This window comes from Myxine glutinosa, chromosome 12, assembly GCF_964187855.1.
Source record: "Myxine glutinosa chromosome 12, kmMyxGlut1.1, whole genome shotgun sequence".
Taxonomy (NCBI): Eukaryota; Metazoa; Chordata; class Myxini; order Myxiniformes; family Myxinidae; genus Myxine; species Myxine glutinosa.
This window is the reverse complement of record NC_136272.1, coordinates 113,156,323-113,174,762: the sequence shown is the minus strand read 5'-3', so window position 1 is coordinate 113,174,762 and position 18,440 is coordinate 113,156,323. Positions and strand designations below refer to the sequence as shown.

General features: G+C 38.3%; 2 protein-coding genes across 3 annotated transcripts in view; both read left to right on the top strand.

Annotated features, from left to right (window-relative positions):
- The window catches only part of UCHL3 (ubiquitin C-terminal hydrolase L3), a 131,929-nt gene that overhangs the window by 59,447 nt on the left and 54,042 nt on the right, over positions 1-18,440 (top strand). The window lies entirely within an intron of this gene.
- Positions 2,264-18,440, top strand: part of LOC137437780 (uncharacterized) — a 26,969-nt gene continuing 10,792 nt past the window's right edge. Inside the window, exon 1 of one of the 2 annotated variants that reach the window (XM_068132387.2) lies at positions 2,264-2,383. The gene's annotated coding sequence lies outside the window, so the exon portion shown is untranslated. Of the gene's footprint in view, positions 2,384-2,805; positions 2,882-18,440 lie in introns of those variants that run through there. The other variant, XM_068132388.2, reaches the window with a different exon arrangement.

Here is an 18,440-nt window from a genome sequence, read left to right as displayed (position 1 = left end):
CCCCCAAAGGCCTCCAACCTCCATCTACCTCACCTCCCTCCCCCGACTCCATGCGTCAAGGATCCCTATAACCCTTAACCTTCTGACCCTTAACCTTCCCCCCACAACCTCGAACCTCACCTCTTCCCCCCTAACCCCAAGACCTCTCACCTCCATCCACCCCATGACCCCAGACGTCAAAGAACCCCCGACCTCTGGGCTCCCCTTGCATGCCTCGCACATCACCTTTCTCCTCACATCACCTTTCCCCTCACCTCACATCAGCTTTCCCCTCACATCACCTTTCCCCTCACATCACCTTTCCCCTCACATCACCTTTCCCCTCACATCACCTTTCCTCTCACATCACCTTTCCCCGCACATCACCTTTCCCCTCACATCACCTTTCCCCGCACATCACCTTTCTCCTCACCTCACCTTTCCCCTCACATCACCTTTCCCCTCACATCACCTTTCCCCTCACATCACCTTTCCCCTCACATCAGCTTTCCCCTCACATCACCTTTCCCCTCACATCACCTTTCCCCTCACATCACCTTTCCCCTCACATCACCTTTCCCCTCACATCACCTTTCCCCTCACATCAGCTTTCCCCTCACATCACCTTTCCCCTCACATCACCTTTCCCCTCACATCACCTTTCCCCTCACATCACCTTTCCCCTCACATCACCTTTCCCCTCACATCACCTTTCCCCGCACATCACCTTTCCCCTCACATCACCTTTCTCCTCACCTCACATCACCTTTCTCCTCACCTCACATCACCTTTCCCCTCACATCACCTTTCCCCGCACATCACCTTTCTCCTCACCTCACATCACCTTTCCCCTCACATCACCTTTCCCCTCACATCAGCTTTCTCCTCACATCACCTTTCCCCTCACATCAGCTTTCTCCTCACATCACCTTTCCCCTCACATCACCTTTCCCCTCACATCACCTTTCCCCTCACATCACCTTTCCCCTCACATCAGCTTTCTCCTCACATCACCTTTCCCCTCACATCAGCTTTCTCCTCACATCACCTTTCCCCTCACATCAGCTTTCTCCTCACATCACCTTTCCCCTCACATCAGCTTTCTCCTCACATCACCTTTCCCCTCACATCACCTTTCCCCTCACATCACCTTTATCCTCACATCACCTTTCCCCTCACATCACCTTTCCCCTCACATCAGCTTTCTCCTCACATCACCTTTCCCCTCACATCACCTTTCCCCTCACATCACCTTTCCCCTCACATCACCTTTCCCCGCACATCACCTTTCCCCGCACATCACCTTTCTCCTCACCTCACATCACCTTTCCCCTCACATCACCTTTCCCCTCACATCAGCTTTCTCCTCACATCACCTTTCCCCTCACATCAGCTTTCTCCTCACATCACCTTTCCCCTCACATCACCTTTCCCCTCACATCACCTTTCCCCTCACATCACCTTTCCCCTCACATCAGCTTTCTCCTCACATCACCTTTCCCCTCACATCAGCTTTCTCCTCACATCACCTTTCCCCTCACATCAGCTTTCTCCTCACATCACCTTTCCCCTCACATCAGCTTTCTCCTCACATCACCTTTCCCCTCACATCACCTTTCCCCTCACATCACCTTTATCCTCACATCACCTTTCCCCTCACATCACCTTTCCCCTCACATCACCTTTCCCCTCACATCAGCTTTCTCCTCACATCACCTTTCCCCTCACATCACCTTTCCCCTCACATCACCTTTCCCCTCACATCACCTTTCCCCTCACATCACCTTTCCCCTCACATCACCTTTCCCCTCACATCAGCTTTCTCCTCACATCACCTTTCCCCTCACATCAGCTTTCTCCTCACATCACCTTTCCCCTCACATCAGCTTTCTCCTCACATCACCTTTCCCCTCACATCACCTTTCCCCTCACATCACCTTTATCCTCACATCACCTTTCCCCTCACATCACCTTTCCCCTCACATCACCTTTCCCCTCACATCAGCTTTCTCCTCACATCACCTTTCCCCTCACATCACCTTTCCCCTCACATCACCTTTCCCCTCACATCACCTTTCCCCTCACATCACCTTTCCCCTCACATCACCTTTCCCCTCACATCACCTTTCCCCTCACATCACCTTTCCTCATGTTTAGGAATTAAAACACACGGTGAACCCCTAACGTTGGGGATTCATTTAAACCAGAGTTTAATAGAAGTTCATGACTTTATGATCCGCTGACGCGTGCCATACCAAGGGTGGGGGTGGGGCGCGGGTTGTTTGGAGGGGGAGGGGAGGGAAAGAGTAGAGCAAGCAGCCAATGCTGCCTCGTCTCACTGCGACGCTTAGTTGGGAGCGAGGCGGCAGCGCGAGAAGCAGAAACAACTACAGAAGCACGAGAGGTAAGCGAGGAGACAGAAAGACGTTTCGAGGTTCAGAAGTGGTAGAAAAAACTTTAGGGAAACGAACGGGAGGATGAGGAGATAGAAGCAGCGGTAGCAGCTGGTTAATGGCGCCGGCAGCGCCGCGGAATCTGCTTCTCGAAGCGACGAAGGCAGAATGGAGGGGAGGGGGGAAGAGGGAGGAGAATAAAAAAAATAACCTGATAAGGCGCAGAAGTGTGAGGCAAAAGTAACGAAATGAAGAAACGGAAGACGTGCGAGAACGCTGTTGAAAGGATTGAGTGTAATCGGATAGAAAAAGAGAGTAGAGTTCGTCACTGTCGCTGCGGATCCAAGATGGCGGTCGCGGGAAGCGCGCGCGCGCGCGACTTTGTCCCCGCCTTGTGCCTCCACAAGCTCGAGCGGAAGTTTTATTTCTTAAATGGATCAATTCGCTTTTTAATAAATGCAATATCATTGGTTCAATGTATGCGCCTTGGAATACGAAAAGCTCCAATGGTGGTTTAATTTTTTCTTTTTTCCTACTTGCAAATGAAACAGTCTGTAATCTGGGTGCATATTAAAGTTTAATCCATGTTATTATTTTAAATTAAAGTTGATCCATTAAATATTAATCCGACTCGTACTATTAAAATTTAATCTGGGTTTGTGTTAAATTTTAATCCGGTTTGTTCTATTAAACTTCTGATCTCGGTTGTTCTTTTAAACTTTAGTCCGGCTTTTTTTTTTTTGGTATACAGAATCGAGGCTCGTGTAAGTTCTAACACATTTAACATGACAACATGCACAGACACATAAAACATACAATGAAGGGAGCCTGAGACAAGAGGGGGGAGAAAGAGGGAAACACACAAGCACAACAACAGAAGAGAACAGGGACATCCGTAGAGCTGTGGAAGGCGGGGGGCTGTGGGGGGGGGGGGGGGGGGGGGGAGATGGGGGAGGGAAGGGGTACACGGTATAACGCAAAGGAACTACTAGGAATTTCAGTAAAGAAGTTGGAGATTGAAAGAGGTGGATTTGGGGTGTTTTAACGGGGGTAGAAAAGATCAAGATTATGGATGGGGGAAGATAAGAGATGGTGGTGAACACCTGTTTTAAAGACCTGGAGGGAGGAGTGGGATTGAAGGGAGTGGGGGACTTTGTTCAAGAGGTGGGAGAAAAGGGGAATGAAAGAGTGAAGGTGAGCAGAGAGTCTCGATTTTGGCAGTTTCACCAGAAGAGGGTTGCTGGCAGATCTTGTGCATCCTCCAGCAATATTTACGGACAGAGCACAGACAGTGCTGAGGGAACAAGGCTGGAGAGAAGTCGGTAGAAGACAGAAAGTCCACCAACCTGCCTGCGGTGAGTGAGTGAAAGGCCCTCGGAGTTAGCTTCATCGCAGGAGATTCCAATGATTCTGAAAGCTTTGGTTTCAACAGCGTGAAGCCGAGCTAGGTGTGAGGCAGGAGCACCGGCCCAGAGGGGAGAGCAGTATGCCATTGAGCTGCGGATGAAAGCCTTGTATGTGGTGAGGAGCTCAGGTGTGCCAAGGAAGGACTTCGCACGACGGAGGATGCCCAGTCCTCCGCCCAGATTGGAAATGTGGTTTTCCCAGGAAAGATCATGGCAGATTGTGAGACCCAAAAGCTTGAGTGACAGAACTTCTTGGAGAGGATTGTTCAGAAAGTAGATGAGAGGGTTGTCCAGTCGGTCTTTTCGGAGAGACAATTTTGTTATTTTAAACCTTAGTCCGGGTTGTTCCATTAAACCTAATCCTGGTTGTTGTTATTAAACTTTAATCCTGATTGTTGTTGTTGTTGTTAAACTTTAATGCTGATTGTTGTTATTAAACTTTAATCCTGTTTGTTGTTATTAAACTTTAATCCTGGTTGATGTTATTAAACTTTAATCCTGGTTGTTGTTATTAAAGTTTAATCCTGGTTGTTGTTATTCAGCTTTAATCCTGTTTGTTGTTATTAAACTTTAATCCTGGTTGTTGTTATTAAAGTTTAATCCTGGTTGTTGTTATTCAGCTTTAATCCTGTTTGTTGTTTTTAAACTTTAATCCTGTTTGATGTTATTAAAGTTTAATCCTGTTTGATGTTATTAAAGTTTAATCCTGTTTGTTGTTATTAAACTTTAATCCTGGTTGTTGTTATTAAACTTTAATCCTGTTTGTTGTTATTAAGCTTTAATCCTGTTTGTTGTTATTAAACTTTAATCCTGTTTGTTGTTATTAAACTTTAATCCTGTTTGATGTTATTAAACTTTAATCCTGTTTGATGTTATTAAACCTTAATCCTGTTTGATGTTATTAAAGTTTAATCCTGTTTGTTGTTATTAAACTTTAATCCTGTTTGTTGTTATTAAAGTTTAATCCTGTTTGATGTTATTAAAGTTTAATCCTGTTTGATGTTATTAAACTTTAATCCTGTTTGTTGTTATTAAACTTTAATCCTGTTTGTTGTTATTAAACTTTAATCCTGTTTGATGTTATTAAAGTTTAATCCTGTTTGTTGTTATTAAACTTTAATCCTGTTTGTTGTTATTAAACTTTAATCCTGTTTGTTGTTATTAAACTTTAATCCTGTTTGTTGTTATTAAACTTTAATCCTGTTTGTTGTTATTAAACTTTAATCCTGTTTGTTGTTATTAAACTTTAATCCTGTTTGTTGTTATTAAACTTTAATCCTGTTTGTTGTTATTAAACTTTAATCCTGTTTGTTGTTATTAAACTTTAATCCTGTTTGTTGTTATTAAACTTTAATCCTGTTTGTTGTTATTAAACTTTAATCCTGTTTGTTGTTATTAAACTTTAATTCTGTTTGTTGTTATTAAACTTTAAGCCTGTTTGTTGTTATTAAATTTTAATCCTGTTTGTTGTTATTAAACTTTAATCCTGTTTGTTGTTATTAAACTTTAATCCTGGTTGTTGTTATTCAACTTTAATCCTGATTGTTGTTATTAAACTTTAATTCTGATTGTTGTTATTAAACTTTAATCCTGGTTGTTGTTATTAAATTTTAATCCTGTTTGTTGTTATTAAACTTTAATCCTGTTTGTTGTTATTAAACTTTAATCCTGTTTGTTGTTATTAAACTTTAATCCTGTTTGTTGTTATTAAACTTTAATCCTGTTTGTTGTTATTAAACTTTAATTCTGATTGTTGTTATTAAACTTTAATCCTGTTTGTTGTTATTAAACTTTAATCCTGTTTGTTGTTATTAAACTTTAATCCTGTTTGTTGTTATTAAACTTTAATCCTGTTTGTTGTTATTAAACTTTAATCCTGTTTGATGTTATTAAACTTTAATCCTGTTTGTTGTTATTAAACTTTAATCCTGATTGTTGTTATTAAACTTTAATCCTGATTGTTGTTATTAAACTTTAATCCTGTTTGTTGTTATTAAACTTTAATCCTGTTTGTTGTTATTAAACTTTAATCCTGTTTGTTGTTATTAAACTTTAATCCTGTTTGTTGTTATTAAACTTTAATCCTGTTTGTTGTTATTAAACTTTAATCCTGTTTGTTGTTATTAAACTTTAATCCTGATTGTTGTTATTAAACTTTAATCCTGATTGTTGTTATTAAATTTTAATCCTGTTTGTTGTTATTAAACTTTAATCCTGTTTGTTGTTATTAAACTTTAATCCTGTTTGTTGTTATTAAACTTTAATCCTGTTTGTTGTTATTAAACTTTAATCCTGTTTGTTGTTATTAAACTTTAATCCTGTTTGTTGTTATTAAACTTTAAGCCTGTTTGTTGTTATTAAATTTTAATCCTGTTTGTTGTTATTAAACTTTAATCCTGTTTGTTGTTATTAAACTTTAATCCTGGTTGTTGTTATTCAACTTTAATCCTGATTGTTGTTATTAAACTTTAATTCTGATTGTTGTTATTAAACTTTAATTCTGTTTGTTGTTATTAAACTTTAATCCTGGTTGTTGTTATTCAACTTTAATCCTGTTTCATGTTATTAAACTTTAATTCTGATTGTTGTTATTAAACTTTAATTCTGATTGTTGTTATTAAACTTTAATCCTGTTTGATGTTATTAAACTTTAATTCTGATTGTTGTTATTAAACTTTAATCCTGGTTGTTGTTATTAAACTTTAATTCTGTTTGTTGTTATTAAACTTTAATCCTGGTTGTTCTTATTCAGCTTTAATCCTGTTTGTTGTTATTCAACTTTAATCCTGGTTGTTGTTATTAAATTTTAATCCTGATTGTTGTTATTCAGCTTTAATCCTGTTTGATGTTGTCAGGGAATTTACTGGGGGACTCACAGGACTCCAAAGACCGGACACAGGTTACAAAAGGTCTCGTTTATTAAACTGTCTTCACTTCATCCAATTACCATTATATGTCGATGACATTCAACATTATATACCAAACTAACAAGCTTCCTAAAAGGTAAATAAAGAAAATCCCTTAATATGTAACATAATCAGATTATTTGTCTTGCCCTGATCCCCCTATCTCCCGGGGTTGAACTCAATCCCCTGATCATGAGTGTAGTTGTGATACATTTTTCACTCATGTTGTATTAATATCAGCAGGTAATTGTATGTCATGTAGGCAAATAAATGTCACTATTCCAAGTAGGAATATCACATGTTGAAAATGTAATGTTTAACAATGCAAGGGGTGTTAAAATGTAATTCAAATGACTGTAAATCACGACTATCATTTATCTACCACTGAATGTTCTGCTGGGCTGCTAGGTGCAGCCTCATTTTCTGTGGGATCGTCCACCTTAGCCCCATGTCCTTGTTTGCAATGAGGGGCATGAATCCAACTTTCTATTTTGGGTCCATATTTTTTTTCTATTCTTATCAATCTCCTATGGTTTATCAATTTGTTCCAAAACACTGCAACCAAAGGTTTTAACCAAAGCTCTACCAAACTATTTCCAATTTGAACTCAAAATGCTAATTAAACAACAATTCAAAGAATTAACTTCAATGGGTCAACAAACTCATTTTATAAACAGATCTAATTTTCCCATCCAATAATTTTCCTTGCCAAATGTCATATTTGATGTGAAGAACTTTAATAAACCTTCGAAAAATGTCTCCCAAATCAATAAATTCCCTTTTTACTTCCCAAATACTCATCTGTAAATTACATATTCAATTACAGTTTTTCCCTATTTGTTCGGCCTAAATGGCCACTGAAGTGGCTGCCAACATGCAGTACCGTTTTATCTACCAAGCAAGTATTCGTCCGCATAAGATCTCTACCAAAATGTTGTTTGTAAAAACAAATCTGGGATTTCTGATTACATGGATGCACACTCTCAGGACATTTCAGGCTGCTTGTTAACAATCCACTACGATTAATTAATTCCTTTACCCACAATCAAATAATTAGTACAAATTGAGGATATTATCCCTATCACATTCATTTATAGATTCATTATGTTGGATCTAAATTTTCTCCCACTGCTGCAAGGAAGAACAATAGCTCTAATAAGTCTTTGTAATATCTCACTTCATTTACCCAGCATCGAAGAATTTATTTACTATCCATTCCCATCTGTTAACCAGTGACTTTGTTTGAACTCCAAAACTTAATTTGATGAATCCCATGTGTATGGTACCACTTATTGAAACCCCTACTTTTGTAGAAAATATCCAAGTAAGTGTTTTAATACACCCCCTTAACTGTTGCTCATCCATTTCTATGCACCCAGTGAGTACTACTGACACCAGTATGCCAATATAGGTGTGCGAGATTAACAAATATGTTGCAGGTACATGTAACAGCGCGTTCTGAGTATAAATAACGTAACAGCGCGTTCATGTCTGCCCCTTGGTTTAAGATGCACAATGCATTCCGTTTTAAAACTCACAATAGTTCCAATCAGCAAGATTTTCTTTACTATTTTCCCATATCATCTATGCCTAATACACATCCATACATGCAGCACAATTTATATGCTGATAAAATTCAAGTTTATATATATATATATAAATCCATGAGCAGAGTATTCTGGGAAGTCAGTGTAAGACCTCTCCCAAATTTGGATAATTTTGTACTCCCTCATTTCCTTTTATGAAGCTCATATCCATAAATAGCTGTTATTCTCATATAAATTCTATCAAAATGGAATCCCCAAATTACTCACAATTTTACTATTAATGAATAGCTGCTCATAACCCAGCACATCAAATCTTTATATTCCATCTCCCTTGACAAAAGAGATAATGTTCATAATCAAATTTTATTTCTATTTTATTTTACGGATTCTCTGCATATTCAATCCCATCCACATAAAACTATCCATTTCCAGACAGGCACACTGTCGGTGTCAACAATCTTGTAAGATTGATACACAAAACAATAAAAACACTAACATTGACACACAAAAATACACACACACCTGCATTATGCGTATTTGTTTGCGTTGGAACTATTATTTACAGATCAAGATGGGTGTCAATTTTATTTCAATTTCATAAAATTTGTCCTTCAATTTTAGAAATGCTAATACACAAATGGACCAAAAGCTTATTCTTAGAAAACCCCTATGATGTCACATTGAAATTACCCTTTCAGTTCCCACAATAATTTATCCAAATTTGACTACACACCCATTTGCATGTCAGTCGACCACTGACCTATCAATCATGCGGAACACTAGTCCGAAATTCCCACCTGATCATCATGTGACTCTTGTCACTTAGTTTCAAAAAATTGCAAAGCAATTGTTCCAACTTTGTAAATTTAAAATTGTGTGCCCAACATAAAAGATCCAATTTCGGCATGTGATCAATTAATTACTAATTTGCTTACAAGCAAAAGAAAAATGAATAATTCTTGCTCCGAAAACTTTTCAGACCCAAGAATCATTGACAGTTATTCATGTTTGTCCAGTAATCGAATCTGTTGAGGCCAATCATCATTTGGGATTTGCAGCAATGAAGGCCTAATCATTGTCTGAGGTACCGGTACGTACTGGTACCCTTGATCTTGGTTTGCCCCATGAACTTGTCCTCCTGTTGACATACGGACATCTTCTTCTCCAATGTCCCATCTTTCCACACTTGAAACACCGGTTTCTGTCGTTTCCTGGTCTGTGCACCTGTGCATTTGTATTGCTGGGCTGCATCTCTACATTCCTGAGTTGCCACTGCAATCTCTCGTTGTCTCCTGAAACACGAAAAAATTCTCTGTACCGTCCTTTTTGGGGAGACAACTGGAAATCAGATGGGACAACCGTCACTTTCATTCCTAATTTCGAGGGCAGTTGTGCATTTGTCTCCTGCACTGTATCCTGTATCCTTTTTATTTTAAGTTCTAGATCCGTTATCCGTTCTTGCTGTTCCCGTTGTCTGGATTCACCATCCCAAAGATGGAATGCAAGCCAGTCTACCGTTAGATTCTGTCTCTTCCTGGCTTTCAATATTTGTTCCAATCTTTCCAATCGACTTCGCTCAAATGTACCATCTCTTGGAAACTCCTCATCATGTCCCTTTGTCCACAAATACCAATTCTCGACCTGCCTTATAGCTTCTGCACCATAACGGTCGTACATATGATGTGTACAAGTACCTTTTGGTGGACTCTCTGGTTGTCCTTGTGTATTCTTGCAGGCTCCATTTCCCATTCTGCCTTTTATCAAAGTAGCGTTGGATGTGTTGTAGTTTGTTCCTCTAAAGCTTCACTCGTACCTCCAGGAAGGGTCTCTCCACCTGTTCACACGGTGATTTCCAGAGAATCCAGAATTCCAGAGAATCTCCCTCAGCCGTGGCTTTTGCACAATCCAATCTCACAGATCAGTATTTGCAGATGAGCCGGAGGGTCAGTATGAAATGGGTGAATCCTCAGGTGTCCGCTCTGTTGACGGGGAAATCACACAATGGTAACCGCACATATATATCTGTATATAAACTCACCACCTTGCTCAATTTTCCCAGGTTGTCTCCACATTGATAATATCTCACAAAGATATCAAAGCTTCTTTCTTGAGACCGCATTTTCATCAATCAAACAATCAATATATTCAATTCAATTTATTCAGTTCAATTTATTCAGTTAATTTTATTCAATTAAATTCAATCAATTAGATTCAATCAATCAACAATTCAATCAATTATTCAATTTCAATTAATTCATCAATATTCATCAATAAATCAAATTAATCATTTTGGATGACTCCTTGCAGAAGCCCTTTCCCCAATGATATCAGGACAGGTCCATCCATTGACTGAGATCGAATTTTATCGGTCGTCACCTCTGGTTCGTACCTCATGTCAATTGATGAATCACCGTCCTGTCCTAGGGTCATATCTGACATATTTCCCCATTTTGCCTGGTCTCCACAAATTTTCTTTGCAACCACTAAAGGCAACTCATCCTTCATTCGTGAGACAGCCAAAATGGATGGCAGATATTGAAGTTCATTGGAAAAATATCTCATCATCTTTCCTTTAATAGTATCCAAAATCTCTTGGCAATATAAATTTCGTAAAACTCCTGAAATAAGACTGTAAAATTCCTTCAATCATGCTAAATTTTGAAACTCCATCGCTTGTAACACCCAATTTATCCCATAGGGCTTGAAAGTTCTTTCCCAAGTTCATGCAGCATTCTGCATTTGAACCCTATGATATCATTCATAATAATCATCATGATTTTATAGTCATGGTCCTATCATAATCATCTATTTAAAACGAACATTTCCTTTATCACCACAGCTATGTGGTATAATCAACAATAGAATAAAACTGTACATAGCAACAGGCTACCTCATGGCCACTTAGTATACCTATTGACAATAAGTCATAACAATATCGAATAATCACTGAACAATTCAAAAATCGCTTCCCCTGCTCCAGCCGCAGCATCCGTGATATTTGTTTGCTCATTCACTATTCCCGATTCGTCATCAAGGATCTCCATCATCACACAGCGTACTTAATTCCGCTTTTTAATGAGAATTCAACAGGAATTTACGACTCAAAGGAAAAGAACGAGCAGACCTTTTGCAGGATGATCGTTACAAAAATCGTTACATATATTAAAGTATTTATGATGTCGACAAATCATATCTTAATTCTTACAAGATTTTGGTTCTTTGAATAAATCACAGCACCGGGAGAACCAGCTCCAAAAATGGATCTTTGTGTTTATTCAGCACCCTAGTAATTGGTTCTTTGTGTACTAATTACACAGCACCCAGGCCCCGCTCATATGGATCTTTGTGCAGCGCTACACAGCACCTGAGCAAAAGGGGTTTCATCTACATTTTCCCTATCTGGTGTACCATCCGTGATATTTGTCTGCTCATTCACTATTCCTGATTCGTCATCAAGGATCTCCATCATCACACAGCGTACTTAATTCCGCTTTTTAATGAGAATTCAACAGGAATTTACGACTCAAAGGAAAAGAACGAGCAGACCTTTTGCAGGACGATAACTGGAATTAGTCGTGAAAATATATCCAAATACACAAAAATACACACCCACACAAATAAACAACATTTATTCCGTTTAACAGAACAAACATTTCCTCTATCATGACATGCATGTCTTCAAAATTATATGCCCAAGGGAAAAAGTAAAATTAATTAAAACTGCGGGCAGTGATGATCCGGGGACCATACCGCTCCATCCTGATTGGACGAGTGCGTGCTAGAGTCGTTAACAACGACCGTCCAGATCCGATTGTTCAAAATTTCAACTCAATCGATCGAAAAATGAACGCAGGGATGCATTTTAAAGGTGCAGTGGCACTAACTGAGTTGCCACGAATATGGCCACGAAATTGCCAATATGGCCATCACAAAATATTTTCCTTAATCAATTGGCTCATAGCATAACCAATCTGCAAGTATTTCATCCGAAGATGTATCTCTCAGGAATTTTAATTAAATAAGTCATTTATAAATCAACGAGTTAATTTATTAAATGATTAATCAATAAATCAATATTTTCCTTGACAGCCACATCACTTGGTCAGTGTCATGTCCAAATATCAGCTTCCTTACTCAAAAGGTGCCTGAGTTAATGTAATGTAATTACTGTAATAAGATTACTGCAATTACTGTAATGATTACTGTAATTACTGTAATTACCGGAACTGTAATTACTGTAATTACCTCAGGTAATTACTGTAATGTAATTACTGTAATGTAATAAGAAATGTAATTAATTAAATAAGTATGGGTTCCAACAACAAGTTCCAACAACAAGTTCCAACAACAAGTTCCAACAGCAAGTTCCAACAACAAGTTCCAACAAGTTCCAACAGCAAGTTCCAACAGCAAGTTCCAACAACAAGTTCCAACAAGTTCCAACAACAAGTTCCAACAGCAAGTTCCAACAACAAGTTCCAACAGCAAGTTCCAACGACAAGTTCCAACAGCAAGTTCCAACAACAAGTTCCAACAACAAGTTCCAACAAGTTCCAACAAGTGCCAACAGCAAGTTCCAACAACAAGTTCCAACAAGTTCCAACAAGTGCCAACAGCAAGTTCCAACAACAAGTTCCAACAACAAGTTCCAACAACAAGTTCCAACAAGTTCCAACAACAAGTTCCAACAGCAAGTTCCAACAACAAGTTCCAACAACAAGTTCCAACAAGTTCCAACAAGTGCCAACAGCAAGTTCCAACAACAAGTTCCAACAACAAGTTCCAACAAGTTCCAACAAGTGCCAACAGCAAGTTCCAACAACAAGTTCCAACAACAAGTTCCAACAACAAGTTCCAACAAGTTCCAACAACAAGTTCCAACAGCAAGTTCCAACGACAAGTTCCAACAGCAAGTTCCAACAACAAGTTCCAACAACAAGTTCCAACAAGTTCCAACAAGTGCCAACAGCAAGTTCCAACAACAAGTTCCAACAAGTTCCAACAAGTTCCAACAAGTTCCAACAGCAAGTTCCAACAACAAGTTTGAAACCACGTGGCAGTAACGACCACAGAACCACCCTCCTATTTGCATGGAATGGTTTGGTCCATTCGCAAAGCCAAAACGAACGACCACAGAACCACCCTCCTATTTACATGCAATGGTTCGGTCCATTCGCAAAGCCAAAACGAACGACCTGCGAGTACGGTGACCATACCTTGGGACCCCCTTGTCCGATTAATTTCAAACCTTGACAAATTTTCCATTCCTTCCCTTCCTGATCTTTCGTGGCATCTCTGCCATTTAAAATCCCATATTTTGTGAGCGTGCCGAATCAGTAAGCATCACCCCTTCTATGAGCCTCGACCAGAGGGTGGTTGTTACTCACAAACACCATTTCCTGTAATTATCTCTCACTAGGGCATGCCCGTACTATATATATATCTAAAATTATATCCCCCGCCGAGCAAGTCGCTGGCTCCAAGTCGAGTGCTTTGAACAAAAAAAAGAAGTACTCTAAACGGTGGTTTTTTATTCAACCGTGAAGCATGTCTCAAAGGCTTCTTGATGGACCTGGACAAAATTTGATGCAATTTTTTTTCTCAATCGCCATCTTTCATCATAATTCTGGACCGGCATGAGGGTGGGTTGTCTGTCATGAATTTATAGGCATGGCGGGAAAACTGAAAAAAATTATTTATTTAAAACGGGTGTACACGATTGTACACGTGTACGGACGGACCTTACCGAACCGGCAAACAAGTCGCTTCATGCACATCAGTGGTGCGTTTCTTCGTGGCGCGTGTCAGAAGAATTACACAGCGCAGGAAAAATACGTATTTACAGAAATCGTTAAAAAAAAAACTCGGATAATCGCTAAAATCGTTGTGGCCGGTGTACCATATTGGAAATATATATATATATAAATATAATTCCGTTTCCCGGTTCCCTGTCGCTCGCCGAGCGCCGATCAAGTCAAGTGCTTCGAACAAGTGCAAAAAAAAAGTAGTACTTTATCCGTGTGCTGGTGGGTAAACGAGTGTACCGGCCTTACACGTCCTGGAAGCAAGCGGTCGCAAGGTGCACACTTGCTTCGTTTGCTTCCAGGTTACAGTAAGGCCCTTTAATAACCAGCGCAAAAATACGTATTTACAGAAATCATTTAGAAAAAAACGAATAAATTGCTACAGTCGTTTATCGAAATCCCATTCGTGATGGCTCACGCCACCTATATCGCGGCATCGGTGCGCAAAGAAGCCCCAGTCCACCTGCTCCCCCATGTATGTACCCATAACTTCCAAGTTCGTAAATCATATTGGACAAGACAAGACACACTCACCTTTTAAAGAAGACTTGCTTGTACAATTGATCGCAGCGGTGCCTCCAAGATTGTCAGGGAATTTACTGGGGGACTCACAGGACTCCAAAGACCGGACACAGGTTACAAAAGGTCTCGTTTATTAAACTGTCTTCACTTCATCCAATTACCAAAATGATACCGCATAATATAATGGATCAGGTTAACTCTTTTCGCTGGTCCTTCTCTCCATCCGACACTCCCGTTCGGTCAGCGCTTCACGTAGCAAGTACTCGTTCATTCCATCGTTCCGTCGGGCAGGGCTTCTGAGGACAAGTGTACTTTACTCAACGTTTTCTCTCGTTATATCGCCAAACTGGACTTAATCTCCTCTCCGCTAATGTCCCGAGGTCATGCATCGCACCGAGTCCTGGCATCAGCTCGCTCCCCTCCTGCTGTGTAAATGGAAATCACAGCAGGGGGGGGTGCTCTAGCCTGGGGCCTTGACCAGGTGTTTCAAGAGATTACATTGTTCATACACATAAAATGTATCTGCTTTGTTACCAGGTTAATTAATAAGTTACCAGGGCCAATCAATATGTTACACTGAGTTACACTTCCACAGATGTTATTAAACTTTAATCCTGGTTGTTGTTATTAAAGTTTAATCCTGTTTGTTGTTATTCAACTTTAATCCTCGTTGTTGTTATTAAATTTTAATCCTGATTGTTGTTATTAAACTTTAATCCTGTTTGATGTTATTAAATTTTTATCCTGATTGTTGTTATTCAATTTTAATCCTGATTGTTGTTATTCAATTTTAATCCTGATTGTTGTTTTTAAACTTTAATCCTGTTTGATGTTATGAAACTTTAATCCTGGTTGTTGTTATTAAACTTTAATCCTGTTTGTTGTTATTCAACTTTAATCCTGGTTGTTGTTATTAAATTTTAATCCTGATTGTTGTTTTAAAACTTTAATCCTGGTTGATGTTATTAAACTTTAATCCTGATTGTTGTTATTAAAGTTTAATCCTGGTTGTTGTTATTAAAGTTTAATCCTGTTTGTTGTTATTCAACTTTAATCCTGGTTGTTGTTATTAAATTTTAATCCTGATTGTTGTTATTAAACTTTAATCCTGTTTGATGTTATTAAACTTTAATCCTGTTTGTTGTTAATAAACTTTAATCCTGGTTGTTGTTATTAAAGTTTAATCCAGGTTGTTGTTATTAAAGTTTAATCCTGGTTGTTGTTATTAAAGTTTAATCCTGGTTGTTGTTATTCAGCTTTAATCCTGTTTGTTGTTATTAAATTTTAATCCTGATTGTTGTTTTTAAACTTTAATCCTGTTTGATGTTATTAAACTTTAATCCTGATTGTTGTTATTAAATTTTAATCCTGATTGTTGTTTTTAAACTTTAATCCTGTTTGATGTTATGAAACTTTAATCCTGGTTGTTGTTATTAAACTTTAATCCTGATTGTTGTTATTAAACTTTAATCCTGGTTGTTGTTATTAAGGTTTAATCCTGTTTGTTGTTATTAAAGTTTAATCCTGATTGTTGTTATTAAATTTTAATCCTGATTGTTGTTTTTAAACTTTAATCCTGTTTGATGTTATGAAACTTTAATCCTGGTTGTTGTTATTAAACTTTAATCCTGATTGTTGTTATTAAACTTTAATCCTGGTTGTTGTTATTAAAGTTTAATCCTGTTTGTTGTTATTAAACTTTAATCCTGGTTGTTGTTATTAAATTTTAATCCTGATTGTTGTTATTAAACTTTAATCCTGTTTGATGTTATTAAACTTTAATCCTGATTGTTGTTAATAAACTTTAATCCTGGTTGTTGTTATTAAAGTTTAATCCAGGTTGTTGTTATTCAGCTTTAATCCTGTTTGTTGTTATTCAACTTTAATCCTGATTGATGTTATTAAATTTTAATCCAGGTTGTTGTTATTAAACTTTAATTCTGATTGTTGTTATTCAACTTTAATCCAGGTTGTTGTTATTAAACTTAAATCCTGATTGTTGTTATTCAACTTTAATCCTATTTGATGTTATTAAATTTTAATCCAGGTTGTTGTTATTAAATTTTAATCCTGTTTGTTGTTATTCAACTTTAATCCTGTTTGATGTTATTAAACTTTAATCCAGGTTGTTGTTATTAAACTTTAATCCTGTTTGTTGTTATTCAACTTTAATCCTGTTTGATGTTATTAAACTTTAATCCAGGTTGTTGTTATTAAACTTTAATCCTGATTGTTGTTATTCAACTTTAATCCTGATTGTTGTTATTCAACTTTAACCCCGGTTGTTGTTATTCAACTTTAATTCGTTATGTTCTATTGAACTTTAATCTTGGTTTCTATTCAACTTTTATCCCAGTTATTATTCAACTTTCATTCGTTATGTTCTGTTAAACTTTAATCCTGGTTGTTGTCATTAAAGTTTAATTCCTTTTGTTAACTCAACTGGACTATGTCCAGCTGAGTTTTTGTCGACACCCGGTGTCCGTCGTCCGTCTGTCGTCTGTCTGTCTGTCTGCCTGTCTGTCTGTCTGTCGTCTGTAAACAATTCGACGCCTACGCTCTAAAAGTCACAAATATTGATGAAATTTGAAGAAACTTGTTATGCAGCATCTTTAAGACATAAACTAGTTTGGGATTGCATTTGGGCGTTGCACACCCAAAAATGGGAGCGGCAGGGCGGTCATATTGAAAAATCAATTTTTGTCATATACGTATTTTTAGCACATATCTATCTATCTATAATTCCAGTAATCTCTGTGTGTTTGTTTGTTTGTTTGTCTGTGACCGCTGTTTCTCGACAACCACGGGTCCGATATACTTTAAACTTGCCAGGTATGTTGCTGGGGACCCGAGGATGTGCCTTTTCAAGGTTTCATATTAATCGGACAATTACTTTCCGAGCTATGTCCAAAAAACGATTCAACCAATCAGAGAGCAGCGAGCTATCGCGTGTGCCGAACGTGGCGAACACACTCTGCCTCGGATGGCACATTTGAGAGCGTATTCATTTATTTCACGTTTGCAAACTATGTTGGCGCTATGTTGGCGTTAAACTATGTTTTAAAACTAAGAAAAACGAATTTGCGATTCATCGTAACTGCGATATACGACCTTCCGGAGCTCCCGTGAGAGCGTGCGCCATTACGGATAGTAATTCAATTAAAAACATAAAAACATTGTCCCAATTCAGTCAGAGCGAAGGGCGTTGTTTTAAGCGAAGAGCGTTTTATTTTTCCCCTTAAATTCAGTCGCCGGACGGTGAAAGCTTTTTTTTGGGGGCAGCTACTGGCAGCCACGTACGGCCAATCACAGGACACGTTGTTGTGTCGACGTGCCGTGTTGTTTTCCCTCGCGGTTTGGAATGTTTTTCCTTTTCATTTTTTTTCTCTTCTCTTTCTACTTGATGATGGTAGCAGTTCTGTACTCGCAAGCCGTTCGCCGTTCGCTTTGGCGTTGCGAATGGACCAAAACATTTCATGGACCAAACCATTTCATGTAAAGCGTTCGCCGTTCGCTTTGGCGTTGCGAATGGACCAAAACATTTCATGGACCAAACCATTTCATGTAAATAGAGGGGGGGATATAATTTTAGATATATATATAGTACGGGCATGCCCTAGTATATATAAAGCAGTAAAGTATGTTTGTTTGTTTGTCCTCTTATAACTCGAGAACTACTCATCGCAGAGCAAAACCAAAGGAATATTCGGAATCGGTACGTCTCAGAGCAACTACAGCACACCTTAAAATTAAAAAACTTCGCGTTTTAAAATTATGACGTCATCAGCGTATATCGGAACGTTAATTTTTAAACTTCATATTCGGAATCAGTACGTCCCAGAGAAACTTCGTAACGTTAATTTTTCAACTTCATCCGATTGAC